General features: G+C 51.6%; 1 long non-coding RNA gene across 1 annotated transcript; it reads right to left on the bottom strand.

Annotated features, from left to right (window-relative positions):
* Window positions 1–4,946: 4,946 nt before the first annotated feature.
* Window positions 4,947–21,436, bottom strand: LOC140428605 (uncharacterized). The gene is made up of 3 exons (XR_011948819.1): window positions 21,381–21,436; window positions 10,407–10,591; window positions 4,947–5,315 (listed from the first exon to the last, which is right to left on the bottom strand). It is a non-coding gene; the product is annotated as an uncharacterized lncRNA (long non-coding RNA).
* Between the last annotated feature and the right edge of the window lie 2,639 nt (window positions 21,437–24,075).

A 24,075-nucleotide genomic window follows, 5' to 3' on the forward strand; every position in this document is an offset into this window, starting at 1 on the left:
AGGGCGCTGAGTTCGCTAATTTTAAACTATATGTGCTCCCAGACCTCTGCGCTCCTCTCCTCTTTGGACTCGACTTTCAGTGCAACCTCAGGAGCCTAACTCTTAAATTCGGGGGCCCCTGTCCCGCTCACCAAATGCAGCCTCGCGACCCTAAAAATCTTTGCGAACCTCACCGCCGATTGTAAGCCAATAGCCACCAGAAGCAGGCGGTATAGTATGCAGGACAGGACGTTCATTAGGTCAGAGGTCCAGCGTCTCTTGCGGGAAGGGGTCATAGAAGCCAGCAATAGCCCCTGGAGAGCTCAGGTGGTGGTCGTCAAGACCGGGGAAAAGTTCCGGATTGTGGTTGATTACAGCCAGACCATTAACCGCTTTACGCAACTCGATGCGTACCCCATTCTCCAGATTGCAGACTTGGTAAATCAGATCACGCACTACCACGTGTTCTCTACGGTAGATCTGAAGTCTGCATACCACCAGCTCCCAATCCGCCCGGAGGACCGCCACTACACGGCGTTTGAGGCAGACGGCCGCCTTTTCCATTTCCTCCGGGTCCCCTTTGGCGTCACAAACGGTGTTTCGGTGTTCCAACGAGCAATGGACCGAATGATGGACCAGTACGGGCTGCGGGTCACGTTTCCGTACTTGGACAATGTCACCATCTGCGGCCATGATCAGCAGGACCACGACGCCAACCTCCACCGATTTCTCCAAACTGCCCAAAAACTCAAGCTCACCTACAACAAGGAGAAATGCATTTTCCGCACAACCAGGCTAGCCATCCTCGGCTACGTCGTGGAAAACGGGGTCCTAGGGCCCGACCCTGACCGTATGCGCCCCCTCCTCCAATTCCCTCTCCCTCACTGCCCCAAGGCCCTGAAGAGGTGCCTTGGATTTTTCTCCTATTACGCCCAGTGGGTCCCCCAGTATGCGGACAAAGCCCGCCCACTATTTAAGGCCACCATTTTTCCACTGGCAGCCGAGGCCTGCCAGGTCTTCAACTGCATCAAGGCAGACATCACCAAAGCTGCGATGTGCGCGGTGAACGAGTCCGTCCCCTTCCAGGTGGAGAGCGATGCCTCAGAGGTCGCTCTCGCCGCCACTCTCAACCAAGCAGGCAGACCGGTAGCGTTCTTTTCCCGCACCCTCACCACCTCTGAAATTCGACACTCCTCGGTCGAAAAAGAAGCCCAAGCCATCGTGGAAGCCGTACGGCACTGGAGGCACTACCTCGCTGGTAGGAGGTTTACCCTCATCACCGACCAACGATCGGTTGCCTTCATGTTTGATAATACGCAGCGGGGCAAGATCAAGAATGACAAGATCTTGAGGTGGAGGATCGAACTCTCCACCTATAACTACGATATAGTATATCGTCCTGGGAAGCTCAACGGGCCCCCAGATGCCCTGTCCCACGGCATGTGCGCCAGCGCGCAAGATGAACGATTACGTGCTATCCATGATGACCTCTGCCACCCGGGGGTCACCCGGCTCGCCCACTACATCAAGCCCGCAACCTGCCCTACTCCATCGAGGAGGTCAAAGCTGTAACCAGGGACTGCCAAATCTGTGCGGAGTGTAAACCGCACTTCTATCGACCAGATAAGGCCCACCTGGTAAAGGTGACCCGGCCCTTTGAACGCCTTAGTATCGATTTCAAAGGGCCCCTCCCCTCCAATAATCGCAACACGTACTTCCTGAACATCATAGACGAGTTCTCCCGTTTTCCGTTCACCATTCCCTGCCCCGATATGACCACTCCCACAGTCATCAAAGCCCTGCATAGTGTCTTCACCCTGTTCGGTTTCCCCAGCTATGTCCACAGCGACAGGGGCTCGTCGTTCATGAGCGACGAACTGCGTCAGTACCTGCTCAGTAAGGGCATCGCCTCGAGCAAGACTACCAGTTATAACCCCAGGGGAAACGGGCAGGTGGAGAGGGAGAACGCGACTGACCCTACGGTCCAGGAATCTCCTGGATTCTCACTGGCAGGAGGTCCTCCCCGCTGCGCTCCACTCTATTAGGTCCCTCCTTTGCACGGCCACAAATCAGACCCCTCATGACCGCTTGTTTGTTTTCCCTAGGGGAGCTACCTCAGGGGCCTCGCTTCCGCCCTGGCTGATGACACCGGGTCCAGTCCTCCTCCGAAAACATGTTTGGAGCCATAAGACCGACCCCCTGGTAGAGAGGGTCCAGCTCCTGCACTCCAACCCACACTATGCGTATATCAGACACCCCTATCCAACCTCCCATGTTCAGCGCCCCTACCCCGATATGGTTCTCGCGCTCCCTCCCACCCGCTGCACCGGACCACAGGAATGAAGCTCCGGAAGAGCCGCTCCAGGAGTCCACGCCTGTGCCTGATCCGGGCCCAGCTCCGCAGCCACCCGAAACGGCTGCAACACCAGTGGTTCGGCGGTCGCAACGTACGATCCGGGCACCAGACCGACTGAATCTGTAAACCCGTCACCCCCCCCGGACTTCATTTTTTAAACAAGGGGTGAATGTGGTGAATGGAACTACTGTTAATTCACCAGTGCACTGTGATATCATGTTACTGCTGTATCGTGTTACGTTATGTGTTTAACCCTGTGAGCTCCCCCTATGGGCCATTGTACGGCTTCACCCACAGGGGGATATGTCGGGGCATGTACGGGCTTGCCCATGGCTCCACCCCTTACAGGAAGTATAAAGGCAGCTGACCTGCGGGGCCACATTCATTGTTGTACCGGTCACAGGCAGGCTCAGTTGTAAGCTGATTAAAACCACGGTTTACTTCTCAACGTGTCTCTCAGTGAATTGATGGTCGCATCATCAAGATTCCACCCAATATCTTAGATCAATGCTGTCATTTCCCACTACCCCTCCTCTGCTATCTCCTCCTCCCTGTCTTTCCTGAACACGTTTTAGGTGCCATTATTCCCCTCGTTTGAGCCATGATGCGCTATCAATTACGATGAGACGAGAGTAGAGAGTAATCGAGGCTTTATTATACTGAGATGTGTGGCCTCCTACAGCTGCTGTCGAAATGGCTGCAGTTCGGAGAGCACACACATTTATACTCCGCCTACTGGGCGGAGTCAGCAGGCAGGGATCTACCCCCGTACCTGTAGTACAGGGGCCTTACCGTAATACCCTCGTATGCAGTGCAGTATATACAATATAAAACAGTGGTGACTACCACAAGCCAATTCTCCATTATTGCCATTCAATTGTAAACCCTACATTCTAATTGTCTCTCAGTCCTATGAAAGTATTCTCTTCTCGCCAGCTCTTTTACCCCCTCTGATCCTCCTCTGTTAAGATCAGATAATCTTGTTTTTAGTGAAGTTGATTGAGGGATAAATGTTGGGTAACACAGCGGGGAGAGCTCCCCTCCTCCATTAATGCTGTCTGTTTACATTGAACTGAGAGGGCTGATGGGCTCTCAGTTTAAATGTCCCATCCAAACGATGGCACATCCGGTGGCCAAACTGCCCGCAGCAAGCTCCCACACAAACAGCAATCAGCTAATTGATCAGGCAATCTGTTATAGCTCCCCATTAACACTGCCGTTTACTGCTTGTCCCCCCCCCCCCCCACACACACACTTTGTCCCTCACCTCCCCCACCCCACTACCCCACCTTTCTTCTTTTCAGGCTCACTGGAAGCCTTCAGTTGCCATGCCAACTGGCTGATTTTGCTCCTTCCCCTGCCATCAGCATTGTCCCTGGGGGGGGGGGGGGGGCGCGGCATAGTGGCCCAGTCGTTAGCATTGCTGCCTCACGGTGCCAAGGTCCCAGGTTCGATCCCGGCCCCGGGTCACTGCCCGTGTGGAGTTTGCACATTCTCCCCGTGTCTGCGTGGGTTTCGCCCCCCCAGCCCAAAGATGTGGATTGACCACACTAAATTGCCACTGAATTGGAGAAAATGAATTGGGTGATGCACGATCAATTGCACAAAGACTAAAGTTGGGGACAACTGTGGCTTTATTACAGTCAGAGGCGAGGCCTCCTGCTGCAGCTGGCGAAATGGCAGGGCACTGGAGGTCATGCATATTTATACAGTTCTCCCTGGGCGGAGCCAGCCGGCAGGAGCTACCGGCGAACCTGTAGTGCAGGTCCGACCTTACATCCCCTATTACAGTGGTTCACCACATTGGGTACTTTAAATTTTTAAAAAAGCTTTGCCCCCGGGAACGCCCCCAACCCGGGTGTGATCCAATTTCCTGGATGATGCTTCAGACAAAGATTGGGAGTAGCCAGAGCCTGGGAACCTCCTGGTGCGATGGGCCCTGCTGTTAGTTAGCCCTCTGTCTGTCTTTGCAACCGGCTTCACATGAACCAAGCCCAATGGTGACTTAAATGTTGGCATTTCTGCCTTTTGCCATCATTATTTTTCTATTTACATAAACCCAACCTTTGTGCATCTTCTGCCAACAATCAATTCTATTGGAGTTCAGTGCCTGCCTTAGAACGAGTGTAATCTTTCTGTATCTGATTGCAAAACCCAGTTAATACAGGCTCGTTCCTTTGTACATATTCAAACTGTTTTGAGCTGGTGGTCTATTATTATTCTTGGCAACATGCAAGTGTATCCAGGGTAACTCACTGTATCTTTCCCTCTTTCTCCCTCCCCCTCCGTGGAAAAGTTCACCAACAGCTTTGAGTGACAAAATGACTGAGAGCAGGCACTCGCCTTGCGAGGAATTTACGGCCCTGTATCTGTATCCAGCTCCTTAAAGAAACAACTCGCCAGGGATCAAACTCGTTAAAATAAAAGCAAAATACTGCAGCTGCTAGAGATCTAAACTAAAAACAGAAAAAGTGCCGGGGAAACTCTTGCCAGTCTGACAACGTCCGTGGAGAGAGAGAAACAGAGTTGGCGTCTCGAGTGGGATGCAACCCTTCCTCGGAGCTGAAGAGAGGTAGAAATGAGGCGGGGGTTTCTGCCGTCGAAAGGGAGATGGGGGGGGGGGGGGGTGGAAGAGTAAAAGGGCAGGTCTGGGATGGGGAGAGGGCGGGTGAGATTAATGCCGCAGAACAAAAGACAAAGGGCATTGTCATGGTTATAAGGAAGCATTGGGTCCGGAGTGAGTGTTAATGGCAGAATAATGAACAGCTCTGCCTGAAAGCAAAAACATGAAAACAAGACCCAGGCTGAGACTCGGCAAAAAAAATCAAAATGGAGGACAGAGTCCATCGTCTGAAGTTGTTTGAACTCACTGCTGAGCCCAGGAGGCTGTGATGTGCCCAATTGGAAGATTGCACATGCATGTTAGGTGACTTTGTGTTTCTTGCGCATTCCACCTTCGTGAAAACAGCTCTTTGCGTTTCTTTTCTGTCATGATATTCAAACACACACATCATGATGGACACACTAACAGGCAAATCAGAGTACACAACACCACAACCAATCACAGACAAGAACACCAACCACATAAAAAGCACGAGCACGACACCTGGAGGTCAGTAGGTCTGGGGAGAAGGAAGCATGAAAGAGCTGTTGAAACACAACAAGCAGGGAGCCCCCCACGTGCAGAGTGCAAAGACCAAGTTGTAAATAGTGAGTTTAAATAAACAAGTGTTGTACCATATGCAACTGTGTTGGCTCTTCTGTGTGTTAGAACACCCAACACCACATGGTACAGGAGTGGATCGATACCTGCCTACCAACCTGCCATTCTGGACATGGACCACACCGGCAAACCGCAGCCGATGCAAGTCACGGGGAACCTAGGCACCAACTGGAAGCTCTACAGGCAGCGATTTGACCTGTACATCCGTGCCACCGAAAAACAGAATGTCTCGGATGATTCGAAGATTGCAATGCTCCTCTTCTACGCAGGCCCCCACCCAAATGATGTCTTTAATTCACTGGTGTTCGAGGAAGGCGAAAACCAGGCCAAATATGACACGGTCATCCTCAAAATGGACCAGCACTTTCAAACTGAAGTAAACGAAACTTTCGAAAGATACATCTTTCAGCAACGCCTGCAAGGTAAGGAGGAGCTTTTTCAACCCTTTTTGACGCACCTCCGGATTCTAGCGCAGTCCTGCGGTTACGGCACCACCACAGAGTCCATGATCAGGGACCAGATTGTTTTTGGCGTTGCCTCCAGTGGCCTACGCCAGCAGCTTCTTAAAATAAAGAGCCTTACCTTAGCGTCTGCTGTGGAAGCCTGTGTCCTCCATGAAAATGCGACCTGCCGTTTTGCCCGATTTCAGGCGTCCGAGTTGGCACGGAGGGGGTCCCCAGCCGTCGAATCGGCAAGCCAGGCCGCCCACGACGTTGAACGCATCCAGGCCGTCGATTTCTTCCCGCCCCACGGCCCGGACGACAGCGGCCGCTTCCCGCGCTTTTCGCGGTCTCCCGCGCAGGTGCGCGCCAAGAATAACGGCCACAACGAGGGACGCACTGCGCAGGCGCGCCCACCGCAAGATCGCACTGCGCATGCGCAGTGGCGCAACGAACGCCGTGACGTCATGACGTGCAGCAAGTGTGGAGGTCTACACTTAAAAGGGCAATGTCCTGCAAAATACCAACAGTGCAACAGATGTGCCATGATAGGCCACTACGCAGCCCGCTGTCGTGCGGCTCAACCCATGGATCCGGCGCATCCTCGACAACCTCGCACACGAGTCAGGACCGTCCAGCCCACGCATCAAGACTTCCAGTTAAGTGATGCAGATGACCAGGATGACTTCAGAGTTGCCGTCATTGATGTCAACAAGGTCAATGCCATCAATCCAGACGATGAGTGGTGTGCCACCCTGACGGTCAACCGATCGCGCGTCGCCTTCCGTCTGGACACCGGCGCATCCGCCAACCTGATTGCTTACTCTGCAGTCCAGGCCATGAAGGTCAAACCACTCATCACACCATCCCGGCTTAAGATGGTTGACTATAACGGGAACGTTATCCCGTCCGTAGGATCTTGCCAGCTACAGGTGACTCACAAGGGGTACACGGCCACACTCCCCTTCGAAGTTGTGGGCTCATCAAAGGACTCGTTACTGGGCGCACAAGCGTGTAAGGTCCTTCACCTGGTACAGCGCATCATGTCTCTCTCTCCAGATGAGATATCCGACTTCCCGGATGCTGAGTTCCACGCGAATCTCCATTCCCTCCTCGCTCACAACCAGGAGGTTTTTGAAGGCATGGGGACATTGCCACACACGTACAAGATTCGACTCAGACCGGACGCCATCCCTGTCGTTCACGCACCTCGCAGGGTTCCTGCGCCTCTCAAAGACCGCCTCAAGGCACAACTGCAGATTCTTCAGGACCAAGGGGTCCTATCCAAGGTCACGGAGCCCACGCCATGGGTCAGCTCCATGGTCTGTGTAAAGAAGCCCTCTGGCGAGCTCCGTATATGTATAGATCCAAAAGATCTGAACAACAACATCATGCGGGAACACTATCCCATCCCAAAACGAGAAGACCTCACCAGCGAGATGGCGCGAGCCAACATATTCACTAAATTGGATGCGTCCAAAGGATTCTGGCAGATCCAACTGGACCCGGCCAGCCGAAGACTATGCACATTCAACACCCCTTTTGGCAGATTCTGCTACAACCGGATGCCATTCGGCATCATTTCGGCATCTGAAGTATTCCACCGCATTATGGAGCAGATGATGGAAGGCATCGAAGGGGTACGTGTATATGTGGACGATATCATCATTTGGTCCACCACTCCGCAGGAACACATGCATCGTCTTCGACGTGTCTTCACCCGCATACGGCAAAATGGCCTGCGTCTCAACCGTGCGAAGTGTGCTTTCGGCCAGACGGAGCTGAAATTCCTCGGGGACCACATCTCAAGGTCCGGGGTCCGTCCCGATGCAGACAAGGTTAGCGCCATCACAGCCATGCCACGACCGGCTGACAAGAAGGCTGTCTTAAGATTCCTGGGCATGGTCAACTTCCTTGGGAAGTTCATTCCCAACCTGGCTTCTCATACAACAAACATGCGCCATCTCGTAAAAAAATCGACGGAATTCAACTGGCACCAGTCGCATCAGCAGGAATGGGAGGAGCTCAAGCACAAACTGGTCACGGCACCAGTGCTGGCCTTCTTTGACGCGACTCGCCCTACAAAGATCTCAACAGACGCCAGCCAATCTGGTATTGGAGCGGTACTCCTGCAAAAAGACAGCACGTCATCATGGGCCCCGGTTGCGTATGCCTCACGAGCCATGACCCCTACCGAACAGCGCTACGCGCAAATCGAAAAAGAATGCCTGGGCTTGTTAACTGGACTGGACAAGTTCCACGACTATGTGTATGGCCTGCCACGATTCACGGTCGAAACTGACCACCGCCCCCTGGTCAACATCATTAACAAAGACCTGAACGACATGACTCCTCGCCTCCAGCGCATCTTACTCAAACTCAGGAGGTACGATTTTGAACTGATCTACACTCCGGGGAAGGAACTCATAGTGGCGGACACTCTTTCCCGAGCAGTGAGCACACCACCAGATGCGGAGGGGTTCGTGCGTCAAATTGAGGCACACGTGACTCTGACAGCAGCAAATATGCCAGCTGATGATCCTTGTCTGGCCCACATACGCGCAGAGACGGCGACTGACCCTCTGCTGCAGCGAGTGATGCGCCACATGACGGAAGGGTGGCTAAAAGGGCAGTGCCCCCAGTTTTACAATGTGCGAGATGATCTCACCAATATAGACGGGGTCCTTATGAAATCGCATAGGATCGTCATTCCACACAGTGTGCGCCAGATGATTCTTCGTCAACTACACGAAGGCCACTTGGGTGTCGAAAAATGCAGACGAAGGGCCCGGGCGGCGGTATATTGGCCGGGTATTAATGAAGACATAGCCAACATGGTGCTCAACTGCACAACCTGTCAGAGGTTTCAGCCGGCGCAACCTCCGGAAACACTTCTACCACACGAGATGGTGACGTCCCCCTGGGCGAAGGTGGGTGTTGACCTATTTCACGCGCTCGGCAGAGATTACATTGTTATTATAGACTACTTCTCAAACTACCCGGAAGTCATGCCTCTCCATGATCTGACGTCGTCCGCAGTCATTGGGGCCTGCAAGGAAACGTTTGCTCGCCATGGCATTCCAAGGACTGTCATGTCAGACAATGGACCTTGTTTTGCCAGCCGTGAATGGTCGTCCTTTGCCGCAGCATATGGTTTCACTCATGTGACATCCAGCCCTCTGCATCCACAATCGAACGGGAAGGCTGAAAAGGGTGTCCACATCGCAAAGCGGCTCCTGTGCAAGGCGGCTGATGCCGGATCGGACTTTAACCTTGCCTTGCTGGCCTATCGATCGGCCCCGTTATCCACGGGCCTCTCGCCAGCGCAGCTACTAATGGGTCGCTCCCTCAGGACGACGGTACCTTCCGTCCTGGCACCGACAACAGACCATGAGGCGGTTCTTCGGGACATGCAACTGCAGCGTGATCGCCAGAAAGGTCGGTACGACACACGAGCGACGGACCTGCCCCCCCTGTCCTCCGGAGACAAAGTACGCGTCCATCAACCGTATGGTGGCTGGTCAGCACCGGCCGAAGTCCTCCGACAAGTGGCTCCCCGCTCGTTCCTGGTTCGCATGCCGGATGGTTCCGTGCGTCGCCGCAATCGGCGCGCCCTTCGCCGACTTCCACGTTCACAGCCACACAACACGCCAGATCCTCAACAGGCTTCCGAGGATGACTTTGTGGAGCTGCCGCACATCACGCCCTTTCCATCGCCACCCATGGCCATGCCTGCACAGCAGCCGGTGGTTCTTGATCCACCCTTAAGGCGGTCAACCCGAATTCGTCGCAAACCCATTAGAATGGACTTATAATACAGTTCATATGTTTAATAAGTTGGACAATTTTACATGATAACCTGTTGTTGTTTATCGTTCCAGATGTCGTCTGACTGGACAACTGTTCAAAATTTTTTTTCTTCTTCTCTCGTTCGCATTTCTGTTATGTTATGGTACAACTGGATTCATGTGACGCACTCGACATCGCCCCATGTACATAGTTCCGTCATAGACACATGCTGCACACGACACACACACACTCTTAGATGCACTCACGTCACGATCATATTTATTACCACGTAGGCACATATCTTTGTAAAAAGGGGGGATGTCATGATATTCAAACACACACATCATGATGGACACACTAACAGGCAAATCAGAGTACACAACACCACAACCAATCACAGACAAGAACACCAACCACATAAAAAGCACGAGCACGACACCTGGAGGTCAGTAGGTCTGGGGAGAAGGAAGCATGAAAGAGCTGTTGAAACACAACAAGCAGGGAGCCCCCCACGTGCAGAGTGCAAAGACCAAGTTGTAAATAGTGAGTTTAAATAAACAAGTGTTGTACCATATGCAACTGTGTTGGCTCTTCTGTGTGTTAGAACACCCAACACCACATTTTCTTGATCTGATCAGGCAGAAGTTGTTGCTCCCGGGGCCCAACACTTCCCCTTTCGTACTTGCCCACTGTCTGGACCAGGCTCTCATGTACGGTCAGATGCAGAGTGAAGCTTCCTCTGTCTACCTCAGCCCCAACCTGGATGTGCATCACCTGCGGCACGATTGTAACGCACCAGTCGACCTGCGCAGGTAGAAAGTGGGCAGGAAGAGGAACACAAATCAGTTTTATTTTTAAACTTTACACACAGTGTTCTTAAAAACACTGACACTGTCTCCTGGCCTCCGCCTGACATTCCATACGACAAACTACTGCAATCATTGTCTGCGCAGCAACTGAACTGGTCCACAATATTACCAGGCTGAGAAGAATGTCATTTATTGTCACTCTTGACCTCCATCATGAGATTAATGGCACTTCCAACCCCAGTTGTTTAAAATGGAAAACATGTGAAATATGAAAAGTCACTTGGGTCAGTAAAGGGGATCTTATGGGCCCCGTTTACAGCCTATTTTTACATATTCTAATTGGAGCCTGTCCACCAACAAACATTCCGAAGGATTTCCGACGAGCCAGATTATTGGTGCCCAGAAATGTTGACGGCTACGCTTAAGGAAAAGTTCATCCAGGGTGAGGCCAGAATTTACAGCTGAAAAGCTACAACCCTTAACCCGTCTACATGCCGATAGGTTGCCTGTTATTTGTATCCGAGGCATTAACGTCTTGTCGCGCAAATGCATTAAGCTGTGTACACGAAAGCTGTGCACAGTAACTTCCAGTCTTCCCAATGTTATTTGTCCCAGGACCCCTGTGCATGAGTGGTGTCAGTGGGGTAAAGTTGAGCTGACAGATGTTAGAGTAGGAATCGTGAACACATTCATGTGAAGTTCCATCGTCCCTTATTGAAATGAAATGAAAATCGCTTATTGTCACAGGTCGGCTTCAAATGAAGTTACTGTGAAAAGCCCCTAGTCGCCACATTCCGGCGCCTGTTCGGGTGGCTGATACGGGAATCGAACCGTGCTGCTGGCCTGCCTTGGCCTGCTTTCAAAGCCAGCAATTTAGCCCTGTGCTAAACAGCCCCTTTTAACACAAATGTTAACGCATCATGGCGACGAACAATGGAATTTCTTCTGACTGTTTTTAGTGTGTATTTGCCGCGACACAGCTTCACCTCACTGACGTTCTTTTATGAAATAAAGGGGGCATATTGCAACAGTACCTGCACCACAGGGACTGCGTTGATTGAAGGAGACAGCTCATCACCACCTTCTCAAGGGCAATTAGAAATGGACAAGAAATGCTGCTCTGGCCAGAATTGCTCACATCATATGAAAGAATACTAAAAAGGGTGAGTAATTAGTTAACTGAGGCATGAGGGAGACTGTTCCTCACTTATGCAGCCAGACACAAAGACAGATGCATAGATGCATGTCCGTGTGGGAGGCATGGTAGCACAGTGGTTAGCACTGTTGCTGCACAGCTCCAGGGTCCCAGGATCGATTCCCGGCTTGGGTCATTGTCTGTGTGGAGTCTGCACGTTTTCCCCGTGTCTGCGTGGGTTTCCACTGGGTGCTCCGGTTTCCTCTCACAAGTCGCGAAAGACGTGCTTGTTAGGTGAATTGGACATTCTGAATTCTCCCTCAGTGTACCCAAACAGGCTCCGGAATGTGGCGACTAGGGGATTTTCACAGTAACTTCATTGCAGTGTTAATGTAAGCCTACTTGTGACAATAAAGATTACTTTACTTTATGTGGTAGTCGGTATTAGAGGTATTACGGTACCCTGTAATGCTGTAAGACCATTGGTGCAGGAGGTACTGTTTTCATTGGTTAAGCCTGCCTGATGGTTCCGCCCAGTAAGGCGGAGTATAAGAGCCCGTGTCTCCCCAGCAGCTGCCTTCTGTACCTGCGCTGCTGGGGGAAACATCTAGTGTAATAAAGCCTTCAATTGTCTCCAATCTCGCTTCTGGAGTTATTGATCGAGCATCAATTTATTACACTAGATTTTAAAGAATGGAGCTCCGAATCAAGCCGGAGTGTCTGCAACTCAGTCCCCATGCGGCAAACTCAGCGGCAACCTTCAAGCACTGGCTGGCGTGTTTCAATGGATATCTCAGGACGGCCATAATTACACCCACGGAGGACCAGAAAATGCAAGTTCTGCAATCGAGGGTGAGTCCAGAGATCTACACTCTCATCGAGGACGCGGACGATTTCGAGGCCGCAATGAATCTGCTGAAAGGACACTATATTCGCCCTGTAAACCAGGTCTACGCCCGACATCTACGAGCGACGAGGCGACAAATCCCTGGGGAATGGCTGGAGGAGTTCTACCGTGCGCTCCTGGTGTTGGGGAGGAACTGCAACTGCCCGCAAGTTTCGGCCAGCGACCACACAGAACTTTTGATCTGGGCCGCATTTGTTGCAGGTATGCTGTCCTCCCAAATCCGCCAGCGATTGCTGGAGAAAGAGACACTAGGCCTCAAGGAGGCACGGGTCCTTGCTAGCTCCCTGGATGTGGCCTCCTGAAACAACCGCGTTTACGACCCCAGCGACGCGGCAGCCCCTTGGGTAGCGTGGAACCCCCCCCGCGACCGACTCTGATGCACCCCCATCCCCCCACAAGCTTGTGCTGTGAGACTAGCAGGCAACCCCGGGGGGCCCCGCTGCTATTTTTGCGGGCAAGCCAAGCACCCCCGACAGCGCTGTCCGGCCCACTCATCCCTCTGCAAAGGATGCGGCAAAAAGGGCCACTTCGTGGCGGTATGTCAGGCCCGGGCGGTCGCTGCGGTCTCCGGAGGCAAATTGGGACCGCCACCACAACCCTCTCCACGGACCATGTGCGGCCAGCGGGCACTGCCATCTTCCTCCTTCAGGGCCACATGTGGCCTCTGGGTGCCGCCATCTTGTCTCTCGGACACCACGAGTGATGGATGGGCGCCGCCACCTTGTGCACCCCCAACCATGTGCGACCAGTGGGCGCCGCAATCTTGGCTGGACTCTCAAGACCCCGACTCGGATGACCACACACCGCCCGAGGAGAACATCCAACTTCTGCCACGAGTAGCCTCGGTGACCCTGGACCAGTCTCGGCCCCGAACACTCTCGACTGCAACGACGACCGTGCTCATCAATGGGCATGAAACATCCTGTCTGATCGACTCTGGGAGCACGGAGAGCTTCATATACCCCAACACGGTAAGGTGTTGTTCTCTCCCCATTCACCCAGTTAACCAAAAAATCCCCCTGGCCTCCGGGTCTCATTCAGTGGAGATCAAGGGGTTCTGCATAGCGAACCTCACGGTCCAGGGAAGGGAGTTTAAAAATTACCGACTCTACATCCTTCACCACGTCTGCGCCGCCACACGCCTAGGGTTAGATTTTCAATGCAACCTCCAAAGCTTAACCTTTAAATTCGGCGGCCCTATACCCCCCCCCCTTACTGACTGCAGCCTCGCGACCCTCAAGGTCGATCCACCTTCCCTCTTTGCGAACCTCACCTCGGATTGCAAACCCATCGCCACCAGGAGCAGACGGTACAGTGCCCAGGACCGGACTTTTATTAGATCAGAGGTCCAGCGATTACTGAGGGAAGGTGTCATTGAGGCTAGCAACAGTCCCTGGAGAGCTCAAGTAGTGGTTATAAAGACCGGGGAGAAGCATAGGTTGGTCATCGATTATAGCCAGACCATCAACAGGTTTACGCAGCTTGACGCATACCCTCTCCCCCGCATATCCGATCTGGTCAACAGGATCGCACAATACAAGGTCTTTTCCATGGTGGATCTAAAGTCCGCCTACCACCAGCTCCCCATCCACTCTAGCGATCGCAAATACACTGCTTTCGAAGCAGATGGACGGCTCTACCACTTCCTAAGGGTTCCGTTCGGTGTCACTAATGCAGTCTCGGTCTTCCAACGACAGATGGACCGAATGGTTGATCGGTACGGTTTGCGGGCCACATTTCCGTACCTCGATAATGTCACCATCTGCGGCTACGTACAGCAGCACCACGACACCAACCTCCGAAAATTCCTCCATACCGCAAAAATCCTTAATCTCACATATAACAAGGACAAATGCGTGTTTAGCACCGACCGTCTAGCGATCCTCGGCTACGTAGTGCATGATGGAGTTATAGGCCCCGACCCTGAATGCATGCGCCCCCTAATGGAGTTCCCCCTCCCTCACTGCTCCAAGGCCCTGAAATGCTGCCTGGGATTTTTCTCTTATTATGCCCAGTGGGTCCCCAACTATGCGGACAAGGCCCGCCCGCTAATCCAATCCACGGTTTTTCCCCTGTCGGCAGAGGCCCGCCAGGCCTTCAGCCGCATCAAAGCGGACATCGCAAAGGCCACGGTGCATGCCATCGACGAGTCCATCCCCTTCCAAGTCGAGACCGATGCATCCGACGTAGCTCTGGCAGCCACCCTCAACCAAGCGGGCAGACCCGTGGCCTTCTTCTCATGCACCCTCCCCGCTTCAGAAATCCGCCATTCCTCAGTCGAAAAGGAGGCCCAGGCCATAGTAGAAGCCTTGCGGCATTGGAGGTATTACCTGGCCGGCAGGAGATTCACTCTCCTCACTGACCAACGGTTGGTGGCCTTCATGTTCGATAATGCACAACGGGGCAAGATAAAGAACGACAAGATCTTACAGTGGAGGATCGAACTCTCCACCTACAACTATGAGATCTTATATCGTCCCGAGAAGCTAAATGAGCCTCCTGATGCCCTATCCCGCGGCACATGTGCAACGCACAAGTGGACCGCCTCCGAGCCCTCCACGAGGACCTCTGCCACCTGGGGGTCACTCGATTTTTCCATTTCATTAAAACCTGCAACCTGCCCTACTCCATCGAGGAGGTCAGGACAGCCACCAGAAACTGCCAAATCTGCGCGGAGTGCAAGCCGCACTTCTACCGGCCAGAGAAAGCGCACCTGATAAAGGCTTCCCGTCCCTTTGAACGCCTCAGTATGGACTTCAAAGGGCCCCTCCCTTCCACCGACCGCAACACGTACTTCCTGAACTTGATTGACGAGTACTCCCGGTTCCCATTCGCCATTCCCTGCCCCGACTTGACCGCAGCCACCGTCATAAAAGCCCTCCACAGTATCTTTACGCTGTTCGGATTCCCCGCCTACATACACAGCGATAGGGGGTCCTCCTTTATGAGCGACAAACTGCGTCAATTCCTGCTCAGCAAGGGCATCGCCTCGAGCAGGACGACCAGTTACAACCCCCGGGGTAACGGACAGGTAGAGAGGGAGAACGGAGCAGTCTGGACCACCGTCCTACTGGCCCTATGGTCCAGGAATCTCCCAGTCTCCCACTGGCAGGAAGTCCTCCCGGATGCCCTCCACTCCATCCGGTCACTGCTGTGTACCACGACCAACCAAACACCTCACGAACGTCTCCTTGTCTTCCCTAGGAAGTCCTCCTCCAGGACATCGCTCCCAACCTGGCTGGCAGCTCCTGGACCCATCCTGCTCCGCAAACACGTGCGGGCGCACAAGTCGGACCCATTGGTCAAGAGGGTCCATCTCCTCCACGCTAACCCTCAGTACGCCTACGTGGCGTACCCCAACGGCTGACAGGATACGGTCTCCCTACAGGACCTGGCGCCCGCTGGATCCCCACACACACCCCCACCACCAATCCCACCCTCCCTCTCACCAGCGCACCCCACATCCGCCCCCTTCCCAGGTGGATCGGTCCTCCCACCGGCCCCGTCTAGGGGTGATGAAGCTGCCGAAGAAGCCGAAGCCACGCTCCCGGAGCCACGGGTGCCCGAGCCGGCACCTGCATCACCGCCAAAACTACGACGATCGCAGAGGACGACCAGGGCCCCCGATCGACTAATTGCTTCATTCTGAACTGTAAATAAATTTTGTATATAGTTGTGATGTAACGAGGCAAAACCACTGTACTGATGTATACCGGGTACCTCCATAACCTTAACCTCTACCACTGTGTAATGCGAGGCCACCACCCCCGCCGGACTCTTTTTTTTAACAGGGGGTGAATGTGGTAGTCGGTATTAGAGGTAGTACGGTACCCTGTATTGCTGTAAGACCATTCGTGTAGGAGGTACTGTTTTCATTGGTTAAGCCTGTCTGCTGGTTCCGCCCAGTAAGGCAGAGTATAAGAGCCCGTGTCTCCCCAGCAGCTGCCTTCTGTACCTGCGCTGCTGGGGGAAACATCTAGTGTAACAAAGCCTTCAATTGTCTCCACTTCTGGAGTTATTGATCGAGCATCACTTTACTTTATTGCAAGGGGAATGGAATATAAAAGTAGAGAGGTTTTACTGCAGCTGTACAGGGCCTTACTGAGACCACATCTGGAATACTGAGTACAGTTTTGGTCTCTTTGTTTGAAAAGGGGTATAGTTGCGTTAGAAATAGTTCAGAGAAAGTTCACTTGACTCATTCCTCAGAAAAGGGTTTATCTCATAGAACATAGAACATAGAAAAATACAGCACAGAACAGGCCCTTCGGCCCACGATGTTGTGCCGAACCTTTGTCCTAGATTAATCATAGATTATCATTGAATTTACAGTGCAGAAGGAGGCCATTCGGCCCATTGAGTCTGCACCGGCTCTTGGAAAAAGCACCCTACCCAAAGTCAACACCTCCACCCAACACTAAGGGCAATTTTGGACACTAAGGGCAATTTATCATGGCCAATCCACCTAACCTGCACATCTTTGGACTGTGGGAGGAAACCGGAGCACCCGGAGGAAACCCACGCAGACACGGGGAGGATGTGCAGACTCCGCACAGACAGTGACCCAAGCCGGAATCGAACCCGGGACCCTGGAGCTGTGAAGCAATTGTGCTATCCACAATGCCACCGTGCTGCCCTTAGGAACAAATAAATCTACACTATATCATTTTACCGTAATCCATGTACCTATCCAATAGCTGCTTGAAGGTCCCTAATGTTTCCGACTCAACTACTTCCACAGGCAGTGCATTCCATGCCCCCACTACTCTCTGGGTAAAGAACCTACCTCTGACATCCCCCCTATATCTTCCACCATTCACCTTAAATTTATGTCCCCTTGTAATGGTTTGCTCCACCCGGGGAAAAAGTCCCTGACTGTCTACTCTATCTATTCCCCTGTTCATCTTATAAACCTCTATCAAGTCGCCCCTCATCCTTCTCCGTTCTAATGAGAAAAGGCCTAGCACCCTCAACCTTTCCTCGTAAGACCTACTCTCCATTCCAAGCAACATCCTGGTAAATCTCCTTTGCACCTTTTCCAAAGCTTCCACATCCTTCCTAAAATGAGGCAACCAGAACTGTACACAGTACTCCAAATGTGGCCTTACCAAAGTTTTGTACAGCTGCATCATCACCTCACGGCTCTTACATTCAGTCCCTCTGTTAATGAACGCTAGCACACCATAGGCCTTCTTCACAGCTCTATCCACTTGAGTGGCAACTTTCAAAGATGTATGAACATAGGCCCCAAGATCTCTCTGCTTCTCCACATTGCCAAGAACTCTACCGTTAACCCTGTATTCCGCATTCATATTTGTCCTTCCAAAATGGACAACCTCACACTTTTCAGGGTTAAACTCCATCTGCCACTTCTCAGCCCAGCTCTGCATCCTATCTATGTCTCTTTGCAGCCGACAACAGCCGGCTATCACTATCCACAACTCCACCAATCTTCGTATCGTCTGCAAATTTACTGACCCACCCTTCAACTCCCTCATCCAAGTCATTAATGAAAATCACAAACAGCAGAGGACCCAGAACTGATCCCTGCGGTACGCCACTGGTAACTGGGATCCAGGCTGAATATTTGCCATCCACCACCACTCTCATGAAGAATGTTTGAGCAGGTTGGCCCAATGGCGTTTAGAAAAATGAGAGAACTTGTTGAAACATATAGGGGGGATTCTCAGGGTCCGCCCACTGGAAACGGAATTCCCGTTCGGCCGGAGAATCCCACCTCAAAACAAAATCGGGATTTGCGGCGGGCGGCTGACTGGTTGTGCGTGTCTGGGCCTGCCCACCGTCCCAGCTGGAGGGGGCTCAGGTCAGGGGTATTCCCTTGAACAGGACACCTTTGGTTGCTCTCCCATCTGCAGCCACTAAACCCATCAGATAGTCAGTCTGTATGTAAAAAATAAAGTTTCCCCATCATTAAGTGAAAGTGGTCCCTTCTGCACCCCTAGACCTTTTAAAAGGTCTGTCAGTTCGCCAGGTTTGAGGGTCTGCCACCTCGTTCTCAAATCCGTCCCAGTAAAAACAGCCGTGTGGGGCGGGGGGGGGGGCCTAAAGGGGGGTCTTGAAGGGGGCGGATCTTGAGGGGGTTGAGAGGGGGTGCTGAATGGGGGGCTTTGGGGGAGGCTGAAGGGAAGTGCTGGTGGGGGCTTGCCAGCGATCCGTGTGGAGGGGCAGCAGCAGATGTTTGAGATGAGAGCGCCCTTTAAAAATGGTGCTCCGATCTCAGAGGGACAGGACCTGTCAGCGTGTTAGTCCCGCCCCTCTCAGGTGCCTAGTCCCGCCCCTCTCAGGTGCCAGGTGGACCACTGAATGTCACAGAAAGGGCGATTGCGCCAAAATATTTTTCCATTGAATGGCACGTCAATATCGCTCCCAGTGTCGGTCGGAATCACACTGATTTTCCCGCTAGTGGGAAAACATAACGGTTCTGTAGCGCCGTGCCCATAGATTCTGAGGGGACTTGACAGGGTGGATGCAGGGAGGATGTTTCCATTTGTTAGGGAAATTAAAGCTCGGGGGCACAATTTAAGAATAAGAAGTCTCCCTTTTAAGACTGAGATGAAGATAGTTTTTTTTCTCAGAGGGGTTGTTATATGTGGAAATTCCTTCCCCATAGAACAGTTGGAGGCCGGGTCTTTGAATTTATTCAAAGCTGAGTTAGAGTGATTTATGATAGACAGGAGGGTCATGGGGGGGGGGGGGGGGGGGGGGGGGGTGGACAGGAGCGTGGAGCTGACATCGCAACCTGATCAGCCATGATCTTCTTGAATGGCAGCGCAGGCTGGAAGGGCCGAATGGCCTACTCCTGTTCCTAAGACCTATGTTCACACACATGCATTCACATACACTCACGCTCACACAGTCCCACTCACACATTCACACTTACACCCACACACTTACACACACGCACTCAGACACTTCGCTCAACACACACTCATGCTCACAGATAAGCATACTTACATACGCACACATCACACCCACACACACACACATCACACACACACACAGGCACCCACACATACACAGAGAGGCACACACACATAACACAGATACAGACAGACAGACACGCAAATAAACACACAAACATGCATACACAAAAGCACACACACATGCACACAAAAACACAGGCACACACACAGACACACACACACAGACAGACCACTGGGGAACCTTCCCAGGGGTGCGCTGGTATTAAAATCAGCTGCTTGCTCCATTGAGGCAGGCAGCCAATTAACATGATTAAGGCCCCATGCAATTAGAGGCAATTTTGCAGCCTGACTGATATTTTGCTGCTGGCAGACTAATTCACCCCCACCTCGTACAGAGGTGGTCAGCTCAACAGAAACATCAGCAGGCTAGGGGGCATCAGAACCACTGGCTCCATCCCCCAAGGAAGGGGTGCTACAACAATCCACTGATCCTAGTCTTGAACATCCTCAATGACTGAGCATTCCCTGCTCCGGGAGGTGGAGAATACCAAAGATCTTCAACCCACTGTGTGAAGAAACACCCTGAGGCTCAAAAGGCTGCCCCCATCCAGAGACTATGTGTGGTAGGCTATATTAGGGGTACCTAGGTGGGATGTACCTTATACTATAGTATGAGTGGTGGAACCTGCCTGCTGGTTCCGCCCAGCAGGCGGAGCATAAGAGTCTGTGTTTCACCCACAGCAGTCATTCTGTACTGGAGCTGCTGGGGTAACTACTTGTTCATTAAAGCCTTCAATTGGACTACAATCTCGCTTCAGTAACGATTGATCGTGCATCAATATGATCCCTAACCCCAGCCAAGGGATGCAACCATTCAGAATCCAGCCTGGAGGCCCCCAACATTTTAATGTAGATGATTCACATTACAATTCACATAAAACAAAAGCAAATGACAAGGTGAGAAGGAACCATAAACCAGAGCACCAAAAAAAATAAACAAGAATGCTGAAGCTATGAACACTCAAGGCTGAAAAATATTTTGGGGTCCAGTTGCACAAATCATTAAAATATAATCAAGTACGGGATGGCATGTTGGCACAGTGGTTAGCATTGTTGCCTAGGGCGCTGAGGACCTGGGTTCGAATCCCGGCCCTGGGTCACTGTCCGTGTGGAGTTTGCACATTCTCCCCGTGTCTGCGTGGGTTTCACCCCCACAACCCAAAGATGTGCAAGTTGGGTGGATTGGCCGCGCTAAATTGCCCGAATTGGAAAAAAAAATTGGGTACTCTAAATTAAAAAAATATATATATAATCAAGTACAATTAATAACAAATACGATTCAAGGAAAGGCCAAAGGCGTGGCTCAAATGATTCCTCAGGAGATGTATTGGCTTCGGCCTTCATGAGGCTTTATTTCCATTAATGCCTGTGAAGGCGCCCCCAAGTTGAGGCGCCCTCTCAGACTCCAGCCTCCCCCAGCAGCGCCCCCTCTCCCAGCGGGACTGCCGATGCTCCAGAGCTGCCTGCCGCCCTCAGCCAGCATGGAGGAGGCAAATCAGGAAGCTGCCTCCCGGAAGATTGTGCTGCCGTCCCTGCTGCTGGCAAGTGCGGGCCCAGGACGATCCCGATGTCGGGGTTCCCATTCCGTGGGAAAATCCGCACCAATCGTTGGTGGATAAAGGGGGAAACTAGGCTAGTCGCAGGCCTTGGAGAAACCCAGGCGAATCGAAATGTAAATCAGCTAATTCAATGCAGGGCAGGGTTTGACCTTCCCACTGTTTACACAGTGCAGCGTTACCTGGTAAACTGTTACCCCACACAACCTGTCCTCTCGATTCAAGCAAAGGGCACGCTGACAAAAGCAAAGGAAAGGACACAGAGAGGCTTTACAGCTCGAGTGAGTCGGGTGACGTGCTGAGAGGCCTGAGAAAAAAAAATTTCCACAGGCTTTTATTAGCAGGACTGAAGTGACAGATAATGAATTATCTCCTCACTCCAATGTGTCTGATTATGAGACGTTTTTAGGAGTGACAGTGTTGGTTTGAGAGAGCGGGCCTGTTAAAAGAAAATGGGTTGATCTGAAGGCCAAACTCAAGAATTGTTACAAATGGTTTGCTTAAACTAATAATAATAATCATCTTTATTGCCACAAGTAGGCTTACATTAACACTGCAATGAAGTTACTGTGAAAATCCCCCAGTCGCCACATTCCAGCACCTGTTCGGGTACACAGAGGGAGAATTCAGAATGTCCAATTCACCTAACCTGCACGTCTTTCGGCACTCGTGGGAGGAAACCGGAGCGCCCGGAGGAAACCCACGCAGACACGGGGAGAACGTGCAGACTCCGCACAGACAGTGATCCAAGCCGGGAATCCTGGCGCTGTGAAGCCACAGTGCTAACCACTGTGCTACCAGGCCCTGCTTAAGGAGCTGCTCAAAGGGAAATGTTAAGAATAATTTGCTTGCCTCACAACATTGCATCCAGTGAACCATTCAAATCTGTACTCATGGAAGAATGCCATTCAGCTCACTGTGCCTGTGTCAGATCTCTGTTAAGATTTAGCCAATTAATTCCACTCCCCTACACTTTCCCCATAGCTCTGAAAGTCTTTCCCCATTTTTAGCCCCTTTCACGTAATGGAATGTCCCAAGACTCTTTTTGGGAACATTCCTAAGCAAAATCTGACACCAAATGCCACATAATATTTTTGGTCAGGTAGCCTAAGGCCTAGTCAAGGAGGTAGGTTTTAAGAGCGTCTTAACGGAGAGAGGAGTCGATCGGTGGAAAGGTTTAGGGAAGGAATTCCAGACTTTAGGGCTCAGGTAGCCAAAGGCGGAACAATTAAAATAGGGAATGGACAAGAGGCCAGGATTTGACACGCGCGGATGTCATGGAGGGTAGTGAGGCTAGAGGAGGCTTCGGGTGAGGGCAAGCCATAGAGCGATTTGAAAAAGTGGATGAGAATTTTAAAGCAAGTATTTACTCAATTCCCTTTTTGGAAGTTACTATTGAATCTGATTCCACCGCTCTTTCGGAAACTTAATTGCAGATCGCAATCACTCACTGCACAAGCTCATTTATATCACCTCTGGCTTTTGTTGCCAATTCTCCTAAGTTTGGTTGCTGACCTTCCTGACACTGAAAACAGTTTCTCCTGACTTAGAGCAAGATTTTGAATGCCTAATGCTAGGAAGTTGGAATGAAATTAAAAGTAAAGAATGGGATTAAAAAAATGGAAACTGATGGGCATTTTAGCTGCACTGAGGACTGCACTAGGCCGTGTAGTGCAGGGTGACACTGATACTTTGTTAAGCAAAGTGAAGTCTAGCAGTCTAGTGGCCTAGATCGTAGCCATGCTCAGTTTGCAAACAGATTTTTCTCTCTCAGAGAGACTCAAGCTGTTATGTCGAAAGCAGAAGAAGCTATCTGTGTTAGACCCCAGATAGTCTACTCTAATTTAGCTGAAAATCTAAAAGGAAGGTCTTGTGTGGCAATTGTTTGCTGGATTTGGCTCATAGTTTTAAAACCTGTGGGATGTTGTTTTGGGGAGGTGAACTCTCGGAGTCTAGCAAAGTAAACAGATTTGGATTGGGGGTAATTCAAGTATTGTGTCTGGGTAATCCTTATTGTAATTAATTATGAAGGCTGTTCTTTACTGTTGTGTTTTCAAGTTTTTAAATGTTTTGGTATTTGAATAATTTATAACAAGACAGACCCCTTTCCCCACTGGGTTTCATCTCATTTCCCACATGATATCAAATCGCAAAAATAAACTGTTAAGAATTGACATTCTAAGTTTCCTTTCTAGGATTTGGGATGCTCTCGCATTGAACATCAGCAGGTTTCTTAACACCAATCATTTGTAGCCTGGCTTGGGAATTTACTTAAAACTAGTTTATTTACATTATGTATAATATATACAAGTTGCGTTACTGAGCATTTTCACATTCGGCGCAATCTACCGGCCATGTTGCGCTCGGAAGGTGCCGCAACCGGTAGATCCCGGGAAATGCCTCTTCCAGGGTTTACCTGGCTTGCCACCGCTTCATCAGATCTAACAAAATCTCATGAGTCATCGCGATCTGAATCCCGTCCATTGTGGGCGGGATCAGTATTTGGCATATCTGCATATTAGTATTAGAGCGAGACAGCTAGTCTCACTTTAATATGCACTCGCTGGGTCTACCAAGGCCCTGGCATCTAATCTCTTTGTTTTGGAGGCAAGTGCTGTCCAGTGCTGCTCCTCGCAAATGGGGACCCGACGGAATGGCACTTGTGGGGGTCTCTGAGGGAATTGGAGGCCTCCGGGTGCTTGTCCTCTGGGCAGGGTGGCACCCAGGCATTGCTGGTGCCACCTGAACACCTTGGCACTATCAGCCTGGCAGTGCCACCTGGGTGCCAACCTGGCACTGCCAAGGTGCCCAGGTGGCATTTCTAGTGTGCCAGGCTGGCAGCATCAAGGTGCCAGGCTGGCATTTTTCCCACAGTGG

This window comes from Scyliorhinus torazame, chromosome 8 (assembly GCF_047496885.1).
Source record: "Scyliorhinus torazame isolate Kashiwa2021f chromosome 8, sScyTor2.1, whole genome shotgun sequence".
Lineage (NCBI taxonomy): Eukaryota > Metazoa > Chordata > Chondrichthyes > Carcharhiniformes > Scyliorhinidae > Scyliorhinus > Scyliorhinus torazame.